The sequence below is a fragment of the Chrysochloris asiatica genome, unplaced genomic scaffold (assembly GCF_000296735.1).
Source record: "Chrysochloris asiatica unplaced genomic scaffold, ChrAsi1.0 scaffold00077, whole genome shotgun sequence".
Lineage (NCBI taxonomy): Eukaryota > Metazoa > Chordata > Mammalia > Afrosoricida > Chrysochloridae > Chrysochloris > Chrysochloris asiatica.
Genome location: NW_006408595.1, coordinates 5,343,363 through 5,360,500, shown reverse-complemented (window position 1 = coordinate 5,360,500; position 17,138 = coordinate 5,343,363). Strand labels below are relative to the sequence as shown.

General features: G+C 37.2%; 1 pseudogene; it reads left to right on the top strand.

Moving 5' to 3' along the window:
• The first annotated feature begins 11,122 nt into the window (after nucleotides 1-11,122).
• Nucleotides 11,123-11,699, top strand: LOC102839954 (annotated as a pseudogene).
• Nucleotides 11,700-17,138: the final 5,439 nt, after the last annotated feature.

Genomic DNA, 17,138 nt, shown 5'->3' with positions numbered 1-17,138 from the left:
TGGCATCAAGAGTGGAGGAAGACTTACACTTTTGACCTAGCCTCAATGGCTCAATAATCAGAACTCGACTAGAGGAAGATAAAGAAAAAAAAAAAAAAATTTTTTTTTTTTATAAAGGAAACAAGGGTAAATTGCTTCAATTTTATTAACCTGACCTATACTCAGAGTGATAGTTACTCTAAATACCAACAGAGAGGGAAAGAGTCTTCACATCAAATATCAATGCTATCCCTTATGTACACAGAGTAGATAGAGACGGGAAACTTGGACATTGGCTACCTAAAATAAGAGGGCAATAAAGGCACAAAGTGACTGGCTTACAAGGTTTCAAGAGGGAGTTTAGTTTAAGAGTGTGGGGGGAAAGAAAGAGTCCCCAATGAATAGCTGTCATCTTGTCTAGATGGGTCTGGTGAAAAGAGATGGGGATAAGATTCATAAAATTCAGTAGTGAATAATTGTTATCATAACTAATTGTGACTGTCACAATTGTAAAGGTAGAAGTTTTGTAACAAAAACAGGGGAGTGGTTAATCTTACAGTCCAGAAACAGAGGACCCTAGGACCATCAAGAGAGAAGTGCACAAGCCGAATGTGGGACTTTATCCAGAGAAGCAGCAGCGCCAGAGATGGAGGCAGAGATGGGGGCATGGAGAGAGGGAGCTTGAGGACTCTAGATTCATGGACTAAGAAGAGAGGGACTAAGAGCTGGTGGCCAGGAGGCAGACTTGCAGAATGTACCATTTGGAGATGCAAATTATTATATATGCCTGAGTGTTTTTTGTTTGTTTGTTTTTTTAAAAAGCTAAAGTGGATAAAGAGAAATACTGTTAACAGATGGTACATAGAGGGGATTATAAGCATTGTAATGAAATAAGGTGTATGACTTGTTGAATGTATAACTGATGATGTTGTTGTTGTTGTTGTTAAGTGCCGTCGAGTCGGTTCCGACCCATAGCGACCCTGTACAGGGTTTCCGAGGGTGTAAATCTTTACGGGAGTAGAAAGCCTCATCTTTCTCCCGCGGAGCAGCTGGTAGTTTCGAACCGCCGACCTTAGGGTTCGCAGCCCGATTCGTAGCCACTACGCTAACTGATGATACGCCCTGTAAACTTTCACTCAATCCACAATAAAAACTTAAAAAAAAAAAAAAAAAAAGAGTGGAGGAAGACTTATTAACAACTTACAATATGCAAATGACAAAACCTTGATTGCTGAAAGGAAAGAGGACATAAAATACTTAAGGGAGAGAACTTGAAATACTTACTGAAGAACATCAAAGACTACAGCCTTCAATACATATTGCATCTCAAAACAAAAATCATCACAAATGGATTAGTAAATAACATCATAATAAATTGAGAAAAGATTGAAATTGTCCAAGACTTCAATTTGCTTAGATTCACAATTAATACTCATGGAAACAACAATCAAGAGATCAAAGGGCGGGCGTAGTGCGTTAAGCAAATCTGCTGCTAAAAGAACTCTTAAAAGTGTTTAAGAGCAACTATATGATTTTCAGGAGTAAGGTGCACCTGACCGAACCATGGTATTTTCAATTGCCTCGTGTTGTTGTTAGGTACTATCGACTTGGTACCAACTCATAGGGACCCTATGCACAACAGACAAAACATTGCCTGGTTCTGTGCCAACCTCAGAATCCTTGCTACGTTTGTGCCCAGTGGTGCTGCCATTCCATCTCATTGAGGTTCTTCCTCTTTTTCCCTGACCCTCCATTTTACCAAACATGATATGCTTCTCTGGGGACTAGTCTCTCATAACATCAGCAATGATATCCATAGTTTCACATCTTCTGAATCTAGCTTGAACCTATGGAAGTTCTCTGTCAATGTATGGTTACAGTAGTTTTTGAATTATCTTTAGAAAAAATTTGCTTGTATGGGGTATTAGTGATATTGTCCGATGATTTCTGCTTTCTATTGAGTCACCTGTCTTTGGAAGGGGTACAAATATGGATCTCTTGCAGTCAGTTGTCCAGGTGGCTGTCTTCTAACTTTTTTGGCATAGATGAGTGAGTGCCTCCAGTGCTGCATCAGTTTGCTGAAAGATTTCAATTTTTATTCCATCAATTCCTGGAGCCTTGTTCTTTGCCAACACCTTCAATGCACCTTGGATTTCTTCCTTCAGGATCATTGGCTCTTGATTATATGCTACCTCTTCAGATGGTTGAACATCAACCATCTCTGTCTGGTACAGTGATTCTGTGTATTTTCTCCATCTCTTAGCATTATTCAATATTTTGCCCATAGAATCCTTCAATATTTCAAGTTAAGGCTTGATTTTTTTCCCTCTGTTTCCTCAGTTTGAGGGATGCTCAGGGTGTTTTTCGCTTTTGGCTTTCTGACTCCAGGTCTTTCCACATTTTATTATAATGTTTGACTTTTTCTCCTCGAACTGCCTTTTGAAGTTTTCTATTTAGCTCTTTGACCTCCTCATTTCTTCCATTTGCTATAAAATCTCTATGCTGGAGAGCAAGTTTCAGAGTTTCTTCTAACATCCATTTTGGTGTTCTCCTTCTTTCTTGTCTTCTTAATGACCTTTTGCTTTCTTCCTCTATGATGATCTTGATGTCATCCCACAACTCTTTTGGTCTTCTGTCTTTAGTGTCTAATGTATCAAATCTGTTCTTCAGATGATCTCTAAATTCAGGTGGGATATGCTCATGGTTATATTTTGGCTGTCATGGACTTGTTTTAATTTTCTTCAAATTCAACCTGAACTTGCATATGAGTAATTGATGGTCTGTTCCACAGTTGGCCCCCAGACTTGTTTTGGCTGATGATATGGAGCATTTCCACTGTCTCTTTCCACAGATGTAGTAAAATTTGATTTCTCTATATTCTATGTGGTGAAGTCCATGTATATAATCAACTTATATATTGTTTAAGAAAAGTATTTACAATGAAGAAGTCATTGGTCGTGCAAAATTCTATCATGCAATGTCTAGCATCATTTGTGTTACCAAGGCCATATTTTCCAACGATTGATTTTTCCCCTGTGTTTCCAGCCTTTGCTAGAAGAACAAACAAATCTGTTGAAAGAAGAATAACTAGAATGCTCCTTAGAAGCCAAGTTAGCCAGACATTGTCTCTCATATTTCAGACATATTATCAGAATGGACCAGTCCCTAGGCTGGTTTTTTATCATGCTTGATAAAATGGAAGGTCAGCAAAAAAGAGAAAGACCTCCAAGGAGGTGGACTGGCACAGTGATAGCAGCAATGGGCTAAAACATTGCAACAATTGTGAGATGGCACCTAATAACACATATTTAAAAGCATTGTATATGAAAGCATTTCATGACAATATGATGTTGCAACTTTTTGTTATTTTTTTAAAGATAAGTAGCAAATCTTCTTTATTCTAAAGTTGTTGTTGTTGTTGTTAGGTTCCATTGAGTAAATACTGAGTCATAGTGACTGAATGCACAAATAATGAAACACTGTCTGGTCCTGCGCCAAACTCACAATCATTGCTACACTTGAGCCCATTGCTGCTGCCACTTTGCCAATCCATCTCATTAGGGGACTCCCTCTTTTTTGCTGACCCTCCACTTTATCAAGCATGATGTCCTTTCCTAGAGACTGGTCCCTTCTAATATGTACAAAGTCTGAGAGATGAAGTCTGGCCATCCTGACTTCTAAGGAGCATTGTGGCTGTACTTCTTTCAACACAGATTTGTTTATTCTTCTGGCAGTCCATGGTACGTTTAATATTCTCCTTAAACACCATAACACAAATACATCAATTATTCTATGGTCTTCTTCATTCATTTTATAATATTCACACACATTTGAGGTTATTGAAAATACCATGGCTTGGGTCAGGTACACCTTAGTCCTCAAACTGACATCTTTTTTCATGGACATTTTAAAGAGATCTTGTGCTGTAGATTTGCCTAATGTAATACATCATTTGATTTCTTGCCTGTTGCTTCCTTGAGTGTTGATGGTTGATCTGAACAAAATGAAGTCTTTGAAAACTTCAATTATTTTTCCATTTCTTTTGATGTTATTTATTGGTCCAGTAGTGAGGGTTTTCATTTTCATTACAATGAGATGTATTCTAGAGTAGGTATTTTTAACATTGGGTTTATTTGTGGTCTCCATTGTTCTCTAAGCTCGCTAAAATTGCACTTCAATTTTTATATGTACATATTCTGGAGTGAGCCCATAGCTTTAATTGGTTCCTAAAAGTAACCCATGTCTTCTACTTAAGAGATTATGATTTACTACTCTAGAACCTATTGGCCCCACACATCAGGCAGTTTCTCATACTGTGGTGTCTTGCATATTCCTGTGATTCTGGAAGCTATGCTACTTGTGTTTCAGCAAGTAACTCATAGTGGGTAGGTTTCAGTGGAACTTTCAGACTAAGAATGGAGTCGGAAATTGAATAGGCAGTCCACTTTTGAGGGATTAGCCTATGAAAACCATATGAACAGCAGAGAAACACTGTCTGATATTGTGCCAGAAGATGAGGTCCTAAGGGTGGAAGGCTGTCAAAATACAACTGAGGAAGAGCTGCCTCCTCAAAGTAGCTGGCCTTAATTACATGAATGGGGCAAAGCTTTCAGGACCTTAATTTTCTGATAGGGCATAACTCAGAAGGAAAAGAAACAAATGCAAATATCCATTAATAATCAGGACATGGAATGTATGAAGTATGAATCTAGAAAAACTGGAAAGTGCCAAAAATGAAATATAATGCATACAGGTCATTATCTCAGGTGTAGTTGTTGTTGATGTTAATTGCCGTTGAGTTACTACCACTCATAGTGACTGTGTTTATGGGTTCTGAGAAGTGATTTGTGGGTTTGAACCACTTACCTTGTGGTTAATAGTCCAGTGTTTATCTTATAGCATCATACCAGGACTCCTAGGCATTAGTATGCTAAAATGGATAGGTATTAACTATTTTAAATTGGACAGTCATAGGGTTTACTATGCCTGGAATGACAAGTTAAAGAGATATGGCACTGTATATTCCTTGTCAAGAATATTTCATGATCTCTCTTGAAATAAATTTGTTTTCAATAGGATAGTATCTATATACCTGCAAGAAAGATGAGTTAATACAACTATTATTCAAATTTATGCACCAACTACTAAAGCCAATGATGAAGAAACAGAAGAATTTGACCAACTGTACCATCTTATTTAGTATGATACTGATTATACATGCAACTAAAATGCATTGATAATTACTATTGATGGGAATGCAGAAGTTAGAAACAAACAGGAAGAAAGGGTCAGCAGTTGGGAAATATCATTTTGGTGTTAGAAATGACACTGAAGATCACATGATGGAATTTTGTAATACATATTCATTGCAAATGCCCTTCTCAACAGCATAAAACCAACTATAGACATGGACTTTGCCAGATGAAATACACTGGAATCAAATTGTCTAGATCTATAGGAAGAAAACACCATTTGTCTGTCAATTTGTTGTACTGTTGTGACTTGAATGTTTCTGTGATGCTGGAAACTATATATCAGCATTTAAATACCAGAAGGGTCACCCATGGTGGGCAGATTTCAGCAGAACTTCCAGACTAAGACAGGAATTGAACCCCTCAGTTTTGAAGGTACTAACTACCACTGGGGAAGGTACAAAATACTACTGTGGAAGAGCTGCCTCCTCAAAGTAGAATAGCACAGAATGATGGAAATGAAGCAATGATTTTGGGACCTTAATTTGTTGATAGGGAATAACTCAAAATAAGGAGACACAGCTGAAAGTATCCATTAATAATTGGAATTTGCAATGTATGAAGTATGAATCTATGAGATTTGGGACTTGTCAAAAATGAAATGGAAAGCATAAAGATGGATAATCTTGGCAGTAGTAAGCTGAAATGGAATGATAATGATTATTTTGAATCTAACAATCCTATGGTTTACTATGCAAAGGATGCCAAATTGAATAAGAATGGTGTTGTGTTCATTGTCAAAAATAACATTTCAATATCTATCTTGAAATGCAATGTTATCTGTGATAGGATAATATCCACACACCTACAAGGAAGACCAGTTAATACCACAGTTATTCAGATTTATGAACGAACCTATAAAGCCAGTGATGATGAAACAGAAGAATTCTATCAACTTCTTCCGTTTGAAATTGATCAAACAAGTGATGTAGATGCATTGCTAATTCCTGGTGATTAGAATGCAAAATTGGAAACAAAAAGAAAGAACCAGTAGTTGAAAAATATGGCCTTGGTGATAGAAATGATGAAGATCACATGTTAGAATTTTGCAGGACAAATAAATTATTCATTGCAAATATATTTTTAACAAGACAAAAGGGAATTGTACACATGGACCTCACTAGATGAAATATTCAAGAATCAAATTGACTATATCTATGGGAAGAGATGGTGAAAAAGCTCAATATTATCATACAAAACAAAGCCAAGAGCTGGCTGTGGAACACAATATGTAATTTCAGGCTAAAGTTAAAAAAAAATTAATACAAGCCCATGAGAGTCAAAATATGACCTTCAATATACCCCACCTGGAATTAGATACCATCTGAAGAAAGATTTAAAGCATTAGACACCATTGACCGAAGACCAGAAGAATTGTGGAATGACACCAAGAACATCAGTCTGGAAGAAAGCAAAATGTCATTAAAAGGACAGGAAAGCAGAAAGAGACAAAAATGGATGTTAGAGAGACCCTGAAACTTACTTTCCAGCATAGAGATGCTAAAGTAAATGGAAGAAAAGAGGAAGTAAAAGAGTTGAATGGAAAATTTCAATGGACAGCTAAAGAAGACAAAGTAAAGTATTATAGTAAAATATGCAATGACCTGGAATTAGAAAACCAAAAGGTAAGGACACACTCAGCATTTCTTAAGCTGAAAGAACTTAAGAAAAACTTCAAGCCTTGACTTGAGATATTGAAAAGTTCTATCGACAATCTATTGAATGGTTCAGAAAGCACACAAACAAAGTAAAAGGAATGCAAAGAATCACTGTATTAAAAAGAAATGGTCAAATTAAAAATTTCAAGAAGTAGCATATAATCAAGATCAGATGGTTCTGAAGGAAGAAGTTCAAATTATACTTAAGGTACTTTCAAAAAGGACATCTCCAGGAGTGACCAGAATATAAATTGAAATCTTAACTGTCAGAAAACAAGTTGGGTTCAGAAGAGTATGTGGAACTAGGGATATCATTGTTGACGTCAGACAGATTTTAACAGATTATACCAGAAAGATGCTTACTTTTGCTCTATTGACTATGCAAAGGCTTTTAATTGTGTGGATCCTGGCAAATGTTGGATAACATTACAAAGAATAGGTTTTCCTGAACATTTAATTGTGCTCACAAGGAAACTGTACGTAGACAAAGAGGCAGTTGTTAGAACAGAACAAGGGAATTCTGAATGGTTTTAAATTAGGAAAGCTGTGCACCAAGGTTGCATTGTTTCACTGTATTTATTCAATCTGCATGGTGAGCAAATAATCTGAGAAGATAGATTACATATAGAAGAATGTGGCATCATTTTTGGAGGAAGACTCACTAACAACTTGTATGCAGACAATATAACCTTGCTTGCTGAAAGGGAAGAGGACTTGAAAACATCAAAGACTGCGGTCTTTGGTACGGGGTGCACCTCAACATAAAGAAAATAAGAATCCTCACTGCTGTACCCTTAAATAACCCCATGATAAATGGAGAAGAGATGGAAGTTATCAAAGACTTCATTTTTCTTTGATTCAAAATCAGCATTGATGGAAGCAACAGTAAAGAAATCAAACAATATATTGTTTTAGGCATATCTGCTGCAAAAGACCTCTTTATAGTATTCAAGAGTAAAGATATCAGTTTGAGGACTAAGGTGAACCATATTTTACTAGGATCAACCATCAACACTTATGGTAGCAATAATCAAGATATCAAACGACATATTGCATTAGGTAAATCTGTTGCAAAAGAACTCTTTAAAGTGTTTAACAGCAAAGATGTCAGTTTGAGGACTAAGGTACACCTGCCCCAAGCCATGGCATTTTCAATAACCTCATATGCATGTGACAGTTGGACAATGACTAAGAAAGATGATAGAAAAATTGATGCATTTGAATGATGATGCTGGAGAAGAATATTGACAGTACTATGAACTGCCAGAAGAACAAACAAATCTGTGTTGGAAGATGTACAGATAGATTGTTCCTTGTAAGACAGAATGGCCAAACTTTGTCTCTTATACCTGTCCCTGGAGAAAAATGCCATTTGTGGAGTGTCAGAGAAATAGAAGACCCTCAATTAGATGAATTGGCACAGTGACAGAAACAATGGTCTCAAGTATGTGAAGTTGGCAAAGGACTGGGCAGTGTTTCCTTCTGTTTTTCACAGCGCTACTGTGAGTCAGTACTGACTCGATGGCACCTAACAACAACTTTATATGAAAGGAAAGTGACTTCAGATAGAAAACATTCTTATGAAGAAGAACAAAGTTTAAGGCCTGTCACTTCCTGATCTCAAATGTACTACACAGAGACAGTGGTCAAAACACCCTGGTACTGGTACAACAGAAGACACTGAATTGAGAGCCCATAAGTAAATCCATTCACCTAAAGTCAGCTTATCTTCAACAAAGGGCCAACACACATTATTATATGGGGGCTAGATAGTCATTTCAACAAATGATGCTAGCAAAACATGAAACCTATTTGCAGAATGAAACAAGACCCATATTTCATGCCATATACAAAAACAAAGTCAATGTGGAGTAAAGACCTAAGCAAAACCTGTAACTGTAAAGATCATCAATGAAAAATTGATACAAATTAGGAGCTCTAATATATGGCATAAATGCACTGTGAAATTTACTAAAAACATAACAACAGTAGAAGACAAAAGAGATGATTGGCACCTTCTAAAAATTAGACACTTATTTGTATCAAAAGATTTTGCCAAAAGAGTTGAAAAAGAGCCCACAGACTATGAATTTATTTATTTATTTTACTGTGACATTTTAGGCAAAGGATTGATCTCTAAAATGTATGGAAAACTACACCTGTACAAGAAAAAGACAAATAATTCCATTTTAAAAATGCAGAGGACATGAACACACACTTCACCAAAGATAATCAGGCCGCCAAAAAACATGAAGAAACGTTCATGATCATTAGGCTTTGGAGACATGCAAGTAACAACAATGAAATATAATCTCATTCCAGCATTAATAGAAAAGTTCAAGAATATAGAAAACAACAAATGCTGAGAGTATGTGGAGAGACTGGGATCCTTCTATATTGCTGGTGAGATTGTAACTTGTGTGACCATTGTGGAAAAAGAAATACCATATGATATATCTCTGAACTTGGTATATATCCTCAAGAAATAAAAACCCAGACGCTAGTAGATATATGCACACTGGTGTTCATTGAAGCATTATTCACAATAGCAAAAAGATGGCATAGCCTAAATGCTTATCAATGGAAGAATGGATAAACAAACTTTGGTATATATATATACAATGTAATACTATGCAATGGTGAAGAACAATGATGAATCTGCTTAATATCACATAACATGGATGAAGCTGGAGGACATTATAGTGAGTGAAATTAATAAATCACAAAAGGACAAATGTCATATGAGACCATTAATGTGAAAACTCAAGAACAGTGTTTTATGCTAAATGAAACATTCTTAGATGGTTGCCAAGGATGGGAGGGAAGAAAGATAATTCACAGACTAGAGGTTAGATACATGATAACAGGTGACAGGGAGGGCAATATACAAGAAGAGGAAGATAGCAGAACAATGATGAAGACAGGTGAATACAGGAAGGTATGTGAGTGTTAACGGGGATGGAGGTTAAGTACCGTTATGTACTCAACACTGCAACAACAGTGTTCTGTGGGAAGATACATGGACAGGTACAGACACTGAATGAGCATGGGAGGAAGAGTGGCAGTTGTTGTTTTTAAATCTTGTCACGTCAGTTCTGACTCATAGCAACCCTGTATAGTATTTTCTAGGATTGATTTGTAGGTTTGAACCACCAACCTTGTACTTTGCAACGTGTGGCTTATTCTACACAAAAATATAAGGGTTTGAAAGAGGATATTTGTACATAGGTATTGACCTTTGCTGCAAACACAGTGAATGTGGTGGAGCATACAACAGGCAAAATTATGAAAATGTCTTAGCTGTTATCAAACATCTTAAGACTTCATGCATGGTCCTGGGAGCTCAGGAGACACCAGGGTCAATTGGCATAGCATCGTCCACAAAGACAGTGTTCTACAGCCTATTTTGGTAAGTAGTGACTGGAGTCTTAAAAGCCATGAACAATCATATGAAGTGCAATTATTGGTTTCTCCATGTGCAGAAGAAGGAAGAATTATAAAAATTGAAGATGCTTGGATTCAATTAGTCCAGTGGACTAATGGAACAGGTGACTATCAATCACTACAACTTTGATACCAAAAGAACTATATGGTGCCCAGTTGCCACTACCAACTGCTCTGAAAGTGATTACATTAAAAGGTCCTGTATGTAGTGGGAAACAATGTGGAACAAATCACAATGTTAAAGAAAAACACCAGCCTTACTGATAAAAAACAGACTGGAGGAACCTGAAATGATGCTCTTGACTATCCTTCAGGTCTGGAATGGAACTCACCCTCGTGGTCTGACTTTCAGCCAAGTAGTTGCTATTGTTGTTGTTGTTGATGTTATTAGGTGCCATCGAGTTGGTACTGACCATAGTGACCCTATGCACAACAGAATGAAACATTGCATGATCCTGGGCCAATCTCACAATTGTTGCCATGCTTGTGCCAATTGATGCTGCCACTTTGCTAATCCATCTCGCTGGGGGTCTTCCTCTTTTTCTCTGACCCTCCACCTTACCAAACATAATGTCCTTCCTGACAATATGTCCAAAGTAAGAGAGAAGTTTGGCCATCGTGGCCTCCAATGAGCGCTCTGGCTATACTTTTTCCAACATAAATCTGTTGTTTTTTTTGGCAGCCCATGGCACTTCAATATTCTCCTCCAACACCAAGCAGTAGATAGGTATATAGTGGGGACCACAACATTAGAAATGTATGCTTGAGTTACGCTTCCGGTAGTGGAAAATGGCAGCGACCATTCAGGACTCACATGTGAATGCAAGGAAAAAGCTGAAAAACTCCCTAAAGAAGAAGAAGAAGATGAAATTGGTGGCCAGTACCGCATCTTCTAAGCTGGAAGAAGCAGATAAAGACAGTGTTGAGAGGAAAGGTTCTATAGGAAGCTGTGAATTGGGGGAGGATGACTTTTCTTCTAATCATGAAGCAATAGAAGCTGACAATGAGGAGGATGTTGAACCTTGTGACAAAGAAAAAGAAAATACTGTTGAATTTAGTGTTGGGACAAATACAGGCTGGGCTGATGCCATGGCTAAATTTCTTAACAAAAAAAACTCCTAAAAGTAAACCCACCATTCTGATCAAAAGCAAAGAGCTGGAAAAGGAGAAAGAAAAGTTAAAGCAAGAGAGACTAGAGAAGAGAAAACAGCTTGATAAGAAGCGGGAGTGGGAAATGATGTGCAGAGTGAAGCCAGATGTTGTCAAAGACAAAGAACCAGAGAGAAATCTTCAGAGGATTGCAACGAGACTGAAGGAAAATCAGAAGACGGTCCAGGATGGAATATCCTACGCGATGATTTCATGATGGGAGCATCTATGAAAGACTGGGACAAAGAAAGTGACGTATCAGATAACAATCAACCAGGATCTGAAAGTGAATCTGACATATGAAGTTGTGCAGGAAAAATGTGTAAATCATTTATTGGACATCAGTACTGGTGTATTGGGGTTTTTTTGTTGTTCTTTTTGGTGTATTGTTTTAATACCACCAATGCTTTTAGAAATGGCAGTACCAATTCATAATTAAAATGGACTATGTTTAGTTAAAAAAAAAAAAAAAAGAAATGTATGCTTATCATGAATGGGTCAATCATTCAAGATCAAAAGGGCAACATTTACTTAACGGCAAAGTTGAGAATGAATAGGAAGGAGGGTGGAATGGGAATAGGAACCACAGGAAGGAATGGGATTGGTGTTGTTGAATAGAGGAGATTACAGTCATTGAGATGAAATAAAGTCTATGGTTTGTTAAATGTAAACCTTGTAATCTTCTCTGTAAACCTTCACTCAATTCACAATAAAAAGTTTTGTGCTTTTTTTCTAAAGGAGGAAAACAATAAATGTGATGGATTGACAAAATAGTTGCAACAATAGACTTGACTATATCAACAATCATGAAGATGACATGGGGCTTGATATAAATTTATAGTGTTATACATGTGGTTGTCATGAGCTAGAGATGACTCAATGACAACTAACTACAATAATAACAACAAACATATTAGAATAGCAAAATAAATAAGACTGAGGATACTAAGTGTCGGTAAGGATGTGGAAGTATTGGAACACACAACTAGAAAATAGTTTGACCATTTCTGAAAAAGTTAAAGTCCATCAATGGTACCAAATGTAGTATAGTTAAGTTTCATCAATTGTAACAAATATGCTACACTAATGCAAGATGTTAATAATAGAAAAAAAAACACTTTGTGGGTATGAGGAGATATATGGCAACTTTAAACTTTCTGCACAGTTTTTCTGTATGCCTAAAACTGATCTAAAATACAAAATGTGTTTCAAAGACATAAACACACAATATGGATCAACCTACAATATGGATTAACCATTTCATTCCTAGTTATTTAAAGAAAAACAAAAGCATTAAGTCCATATAAAGATTTGTATAGAAATGGTTAAGTGTTTGCAATCTAACCAAAGGGTTGTTTTTTGGTCACACCCAGCAGCTACTCAGGAGAAAGACTTAGTGATGTGCATCCATAAAGACTACAGTCCAGAAAATCCTATGGGGAATCTACTTATTGAGTCCTAAGAAGAACAATAACAACACAGTTTTCCAGATTGGGTACTATAATCTATAATCACACACACATAACCTGTAACAAAATATAAGTATGATTTTAACTCCCCTCTCTTACTTCTTGCCTTCAAGGCCACCTGAGAAATTTCAAGATGTTACTGTTGTTCCCCATAATGTAACTCAGGATTTTATTTTGGGCCTGTTTCCTTCTTAGTCTGTTTCTCTCTCAATCCACAATCCTGTTCAGAACTTTTTCCTAGTGAGAAATAGTTCAGGCCAGGCCAAGCCATTTTCAGAGACCATTCCATTCTGAGCAGTCTCCTTCCCCATCTTAGATTCTGCCTTTAGTGGTCTTTGCTGAGCAGATCCATGCACATGCTCAGTAGAGCCCTTGGGGTGGAGTGTATCCACTCACTCAAGCACCTCCTCTAATCACCAGGGTGGAAGTGAGCAGACAGCTAGAGACTAATGAACAGAAAATGTCCACACTGATGGGAGTGTTCCCCTGATCCTTCACCTGTTCCTTCATGCCCAAGATGGCCTTTCTGGGAGCTGCTGGCAGCTGCAGATTAGACAACACCACCTTTCTTGCTTCTGCTACAAATCCCACTTGTAGTAAGCCTTCAATCTTTCTAAATAGTCCTTCATATGTACAGAGTTCTGGAACCGTCTGCAGAATCTGCTTCACTTGGTATTCTGTGTTATTGCTGGTGAAGGTCTGCACCGTCCTTCTCCCTAATCTGCCATTACACATGCCCCCTGTTTCTAAAACCATGAACATTTCAAAGGTATATGATTTGAGTCCCTCTAGCCCACACTGTAATGATAGAATGCAGAATTCTTCAAGGAAGGTTGAGAGAGATTGAAACAGTCTTCAGAAGTGTACAGAACTAGATCAAGGATATTTTGGAAAACAATAACTTAACATTTTGATATTTTAATTTAATAAAGGTTTCTATGATTTTGTAGCAATACTTTTTGCTTGCCCTCATATTTACATTATGTCATTTAATAATCTCAGTAAGAATATGAGGCAAAGAGTACTACAACGTCAATATTACAAATGAGGAAATTGAAACAAAAGACAATTAAGATTTTTTCTCTTCCATAAACTTTGCCAAATGCTGATTCCCTTTATTTTCCCGTTCCTCCCCCTTAGTTTCCTTCTTCTCTCTCTTCTTTTCTATCTTTAGTGTTTTCTTCTCATAAGTCATATATTTGCCAGGCATATTGATATCTATTTGACAAGTTATGTGGGTCATAGCTATATGATGTTACAGTGTTCTTTAATCTCTGTTTACTGTTGCTGTAGAGCGTGTTTTAATTGTTTATGCAAAGGTGGGACTCTTTGGATAGAGCCTAAAAACATATTGCAAGTTGGGCAGAACTAGTCATGATATATACCTTGTGTATAATATTACATCTTTCTTTAAGATTCAAGAACTCAAGCTTTTCTGTTTTTGTTTTTGTTTTTTTTTTGGAGGGACTGGTTCTTTATTTTTTAAAAAAAGACAGTTGTCAATTTTCAGTATCAAAACAGTTACACTATTGGTTTCTCTTTCTCCCAATTGGCCCCCCAAAGAGACCACATCAAGGGAATGTACATTTTAAGACACTAAGCTGCAGGATGACCACCTGACATATCCACAGAAACCTCACCTAAAAGGGAGCGCTGCATAGGGAAAGGACTTTTAAAAGATGAGCACACTGCCAGTCTACAGACTACAGAGAAAAATTAGCCAGATGGAGTAGCCAGTGCACCCCAACCCCAGAGAAGCAATGTTTCAAAATCATTAAAAAAAAAAAAAAAAAAAAAACTTTTATATAGAAGATATTAAAGATTTAGTAAGAATCTTTATATATTCCTCATATTTGATCCCTTTTTGGGAGTATTTTTCTTTAGCAGCACTCAGATCTTTCAGGTTCTGGTCCATCAGTCTGATCTGCTCATTCATCTCTGGGTAACAGGATTTTGCCACCTCAGCTCGCTCCTCTGTGCATTCCAAGTCCCCTTCAATAATTACTAATCACCTCCTAGTACTTCTGATCTGCCTCTTACTCAATGTACTTAGCTTTCTTGAGCTGGATTTCCTGCACTTCCATTTTTTTTTCTTCATCTTTTAAAGCTCAGTTTTTAATAACCTTCATATCTCTCTCACTTTCATCAGCAGCTTGCCTCTGCCTCATCCAGCCTTTGCAGGGCAGTGGCCAGCCGTTCCTGAGCTTGGCTTTACTCCTTGTCAATCAGCTGGACCCCACAGTTAAAGGAGGCCACCTCCGCCTCAGCTGTTCCCCTGCTGGCCTTTCTCACTCCATTTCCCGCTGGAGGCATGGGTCCCTCTCCTCCACATCAAGGGTCTACTGCTGCAGAACTTGCATCTTGTGCTTCACCACCTAGATGATGATGCCCAGCCAGCTTTTGCTCACACTACAGTTCCTGCCTCCTCTGCTTGAGTTAGCAGCCGCTTCTCAACTAAAATATATTTTAACTATTTTAAACTATTTTAACTATTTCATTTATGCTATTTGTTGGCTTGGAGTCCTGGTGTGGCACTGTGTGCTAATGCGCTGGACTGCAAGATTAGTTTTGAACCACAACGATGGAAGTTCAAGCTCACCAGCTGCTCCTCAGAAACCATACAGGGTCACTACTGAGTAGGAACTGACTAGAGTGCACTTAACAACAACAATTGGTTGGCTTACGAAGTTTTTAACCATAAGATGGCTGAAAGTGTTTCATATTTATTCAATCTTCACTACCAGGTAAAAGGAGAGGAGAAATCAATTTTTTCAAGCTTTCATCTTTTTCACCTCTAAAAAGCATCTAAAATAAATTAACGCAATTGTTTTTCTTGCTCAAAAATTCTATTACTAGTTTTATTTTATGCATAAAATTGTATTCTTGAGAAAGTGTGTGATATGAATTGATCTCATTCATTCACTCTGTAACTCACCAGACATGTACCACTAGTAAGTGCCAGTGACTATGTTAGGGTTATGACTGCTCTCCCTTAATGATGAGATCTTCATTGTTGTTTAATTGATCTTTTGTCTGAAACAAAAGACACAGTGAGTCAAAGAAATTTGATTAATTATAATTTAATTTATGAGTATAAATTTTGGGGAAGGTGGATACCTCTATAATATTCTTTTCCACATGGCTCTGTTATTTTCTGTTTGCTTATTTCAAAATTTCCCGAAAGATTTAACAGAGGTAAATACCATTGTGGGGAAGAATCATCTATGAGCTGGATTCTCTTTTAGGATAATGAAATTTCATGTGAGGCATTTGGTGTTCTGGGATTCAAAAAGGTTATCAGCCAAGCATTTATAATAAACATTTTCCCTCCCTTTCCCTAGCATGCACTGGGAAGATGGGAGTGCTATCAGTTTGACATTTCTGTCAGAACTGGTATTTGAACCACTGGATGATTCTGACAAATACCACTGCTGTCATTGACTCAGTTTTAATTATACCTGACTGAAGCTTTCAATAGCAGCGAGCAGAAAACTTAATTAGTTGGAGTCAGGAGCATGAGCTGGCCGAGGATTCCCAAATAGTGTTTGGACTTTTAATGCAGAAGTAACCAGGGAGCTTGGCTGGATAACTTTAAAAGTCTCCAAGGTCTATTGGTCAATTAGAATTGCTTTTGAGGGATATGATTTATATATTCAATTCTCAAGTAATTCAGTGGATAACGTAAAACTGATGGTGAAATAAACAGATACAAAAGAGAAAGAAAGCAGGAATTATACACACACACTCACGCAAGGGAGCTTCAAAAACTTAATGGGAAAATGACATTATCTTTTAATTTCATTTATGTGTGAAAGAACAAAGCACTGGATGGTCATGTGTCATCTCTCAATTGTAATATTTGAGCCCATTTTTGCTACGATGGTGTCAATCCATCTTGCAGAGTCTTCCTCGTTTTTACTGACCCTCCACTTTACCAAGCATGTTGTCCTTCTCCAGGAACTGATCCCTCCTGATAACATGTCCAAATTATAAAAGATGAAGTCTCGTCATCCTTACTTCTAAGGTATTCTCACTATACTTCTTCCAAGACAAATTTGTTTGTTCTATAGTAGTCAAGAGCCAATGATACTCAGGGAGGAAGTCCAAAGTGCATTGAAAGATTTGGCAAAGAACTAAGCACCAGGAATTGATGGAATAAAAATTGAAATCTTTCAAGAAAGTGAGGC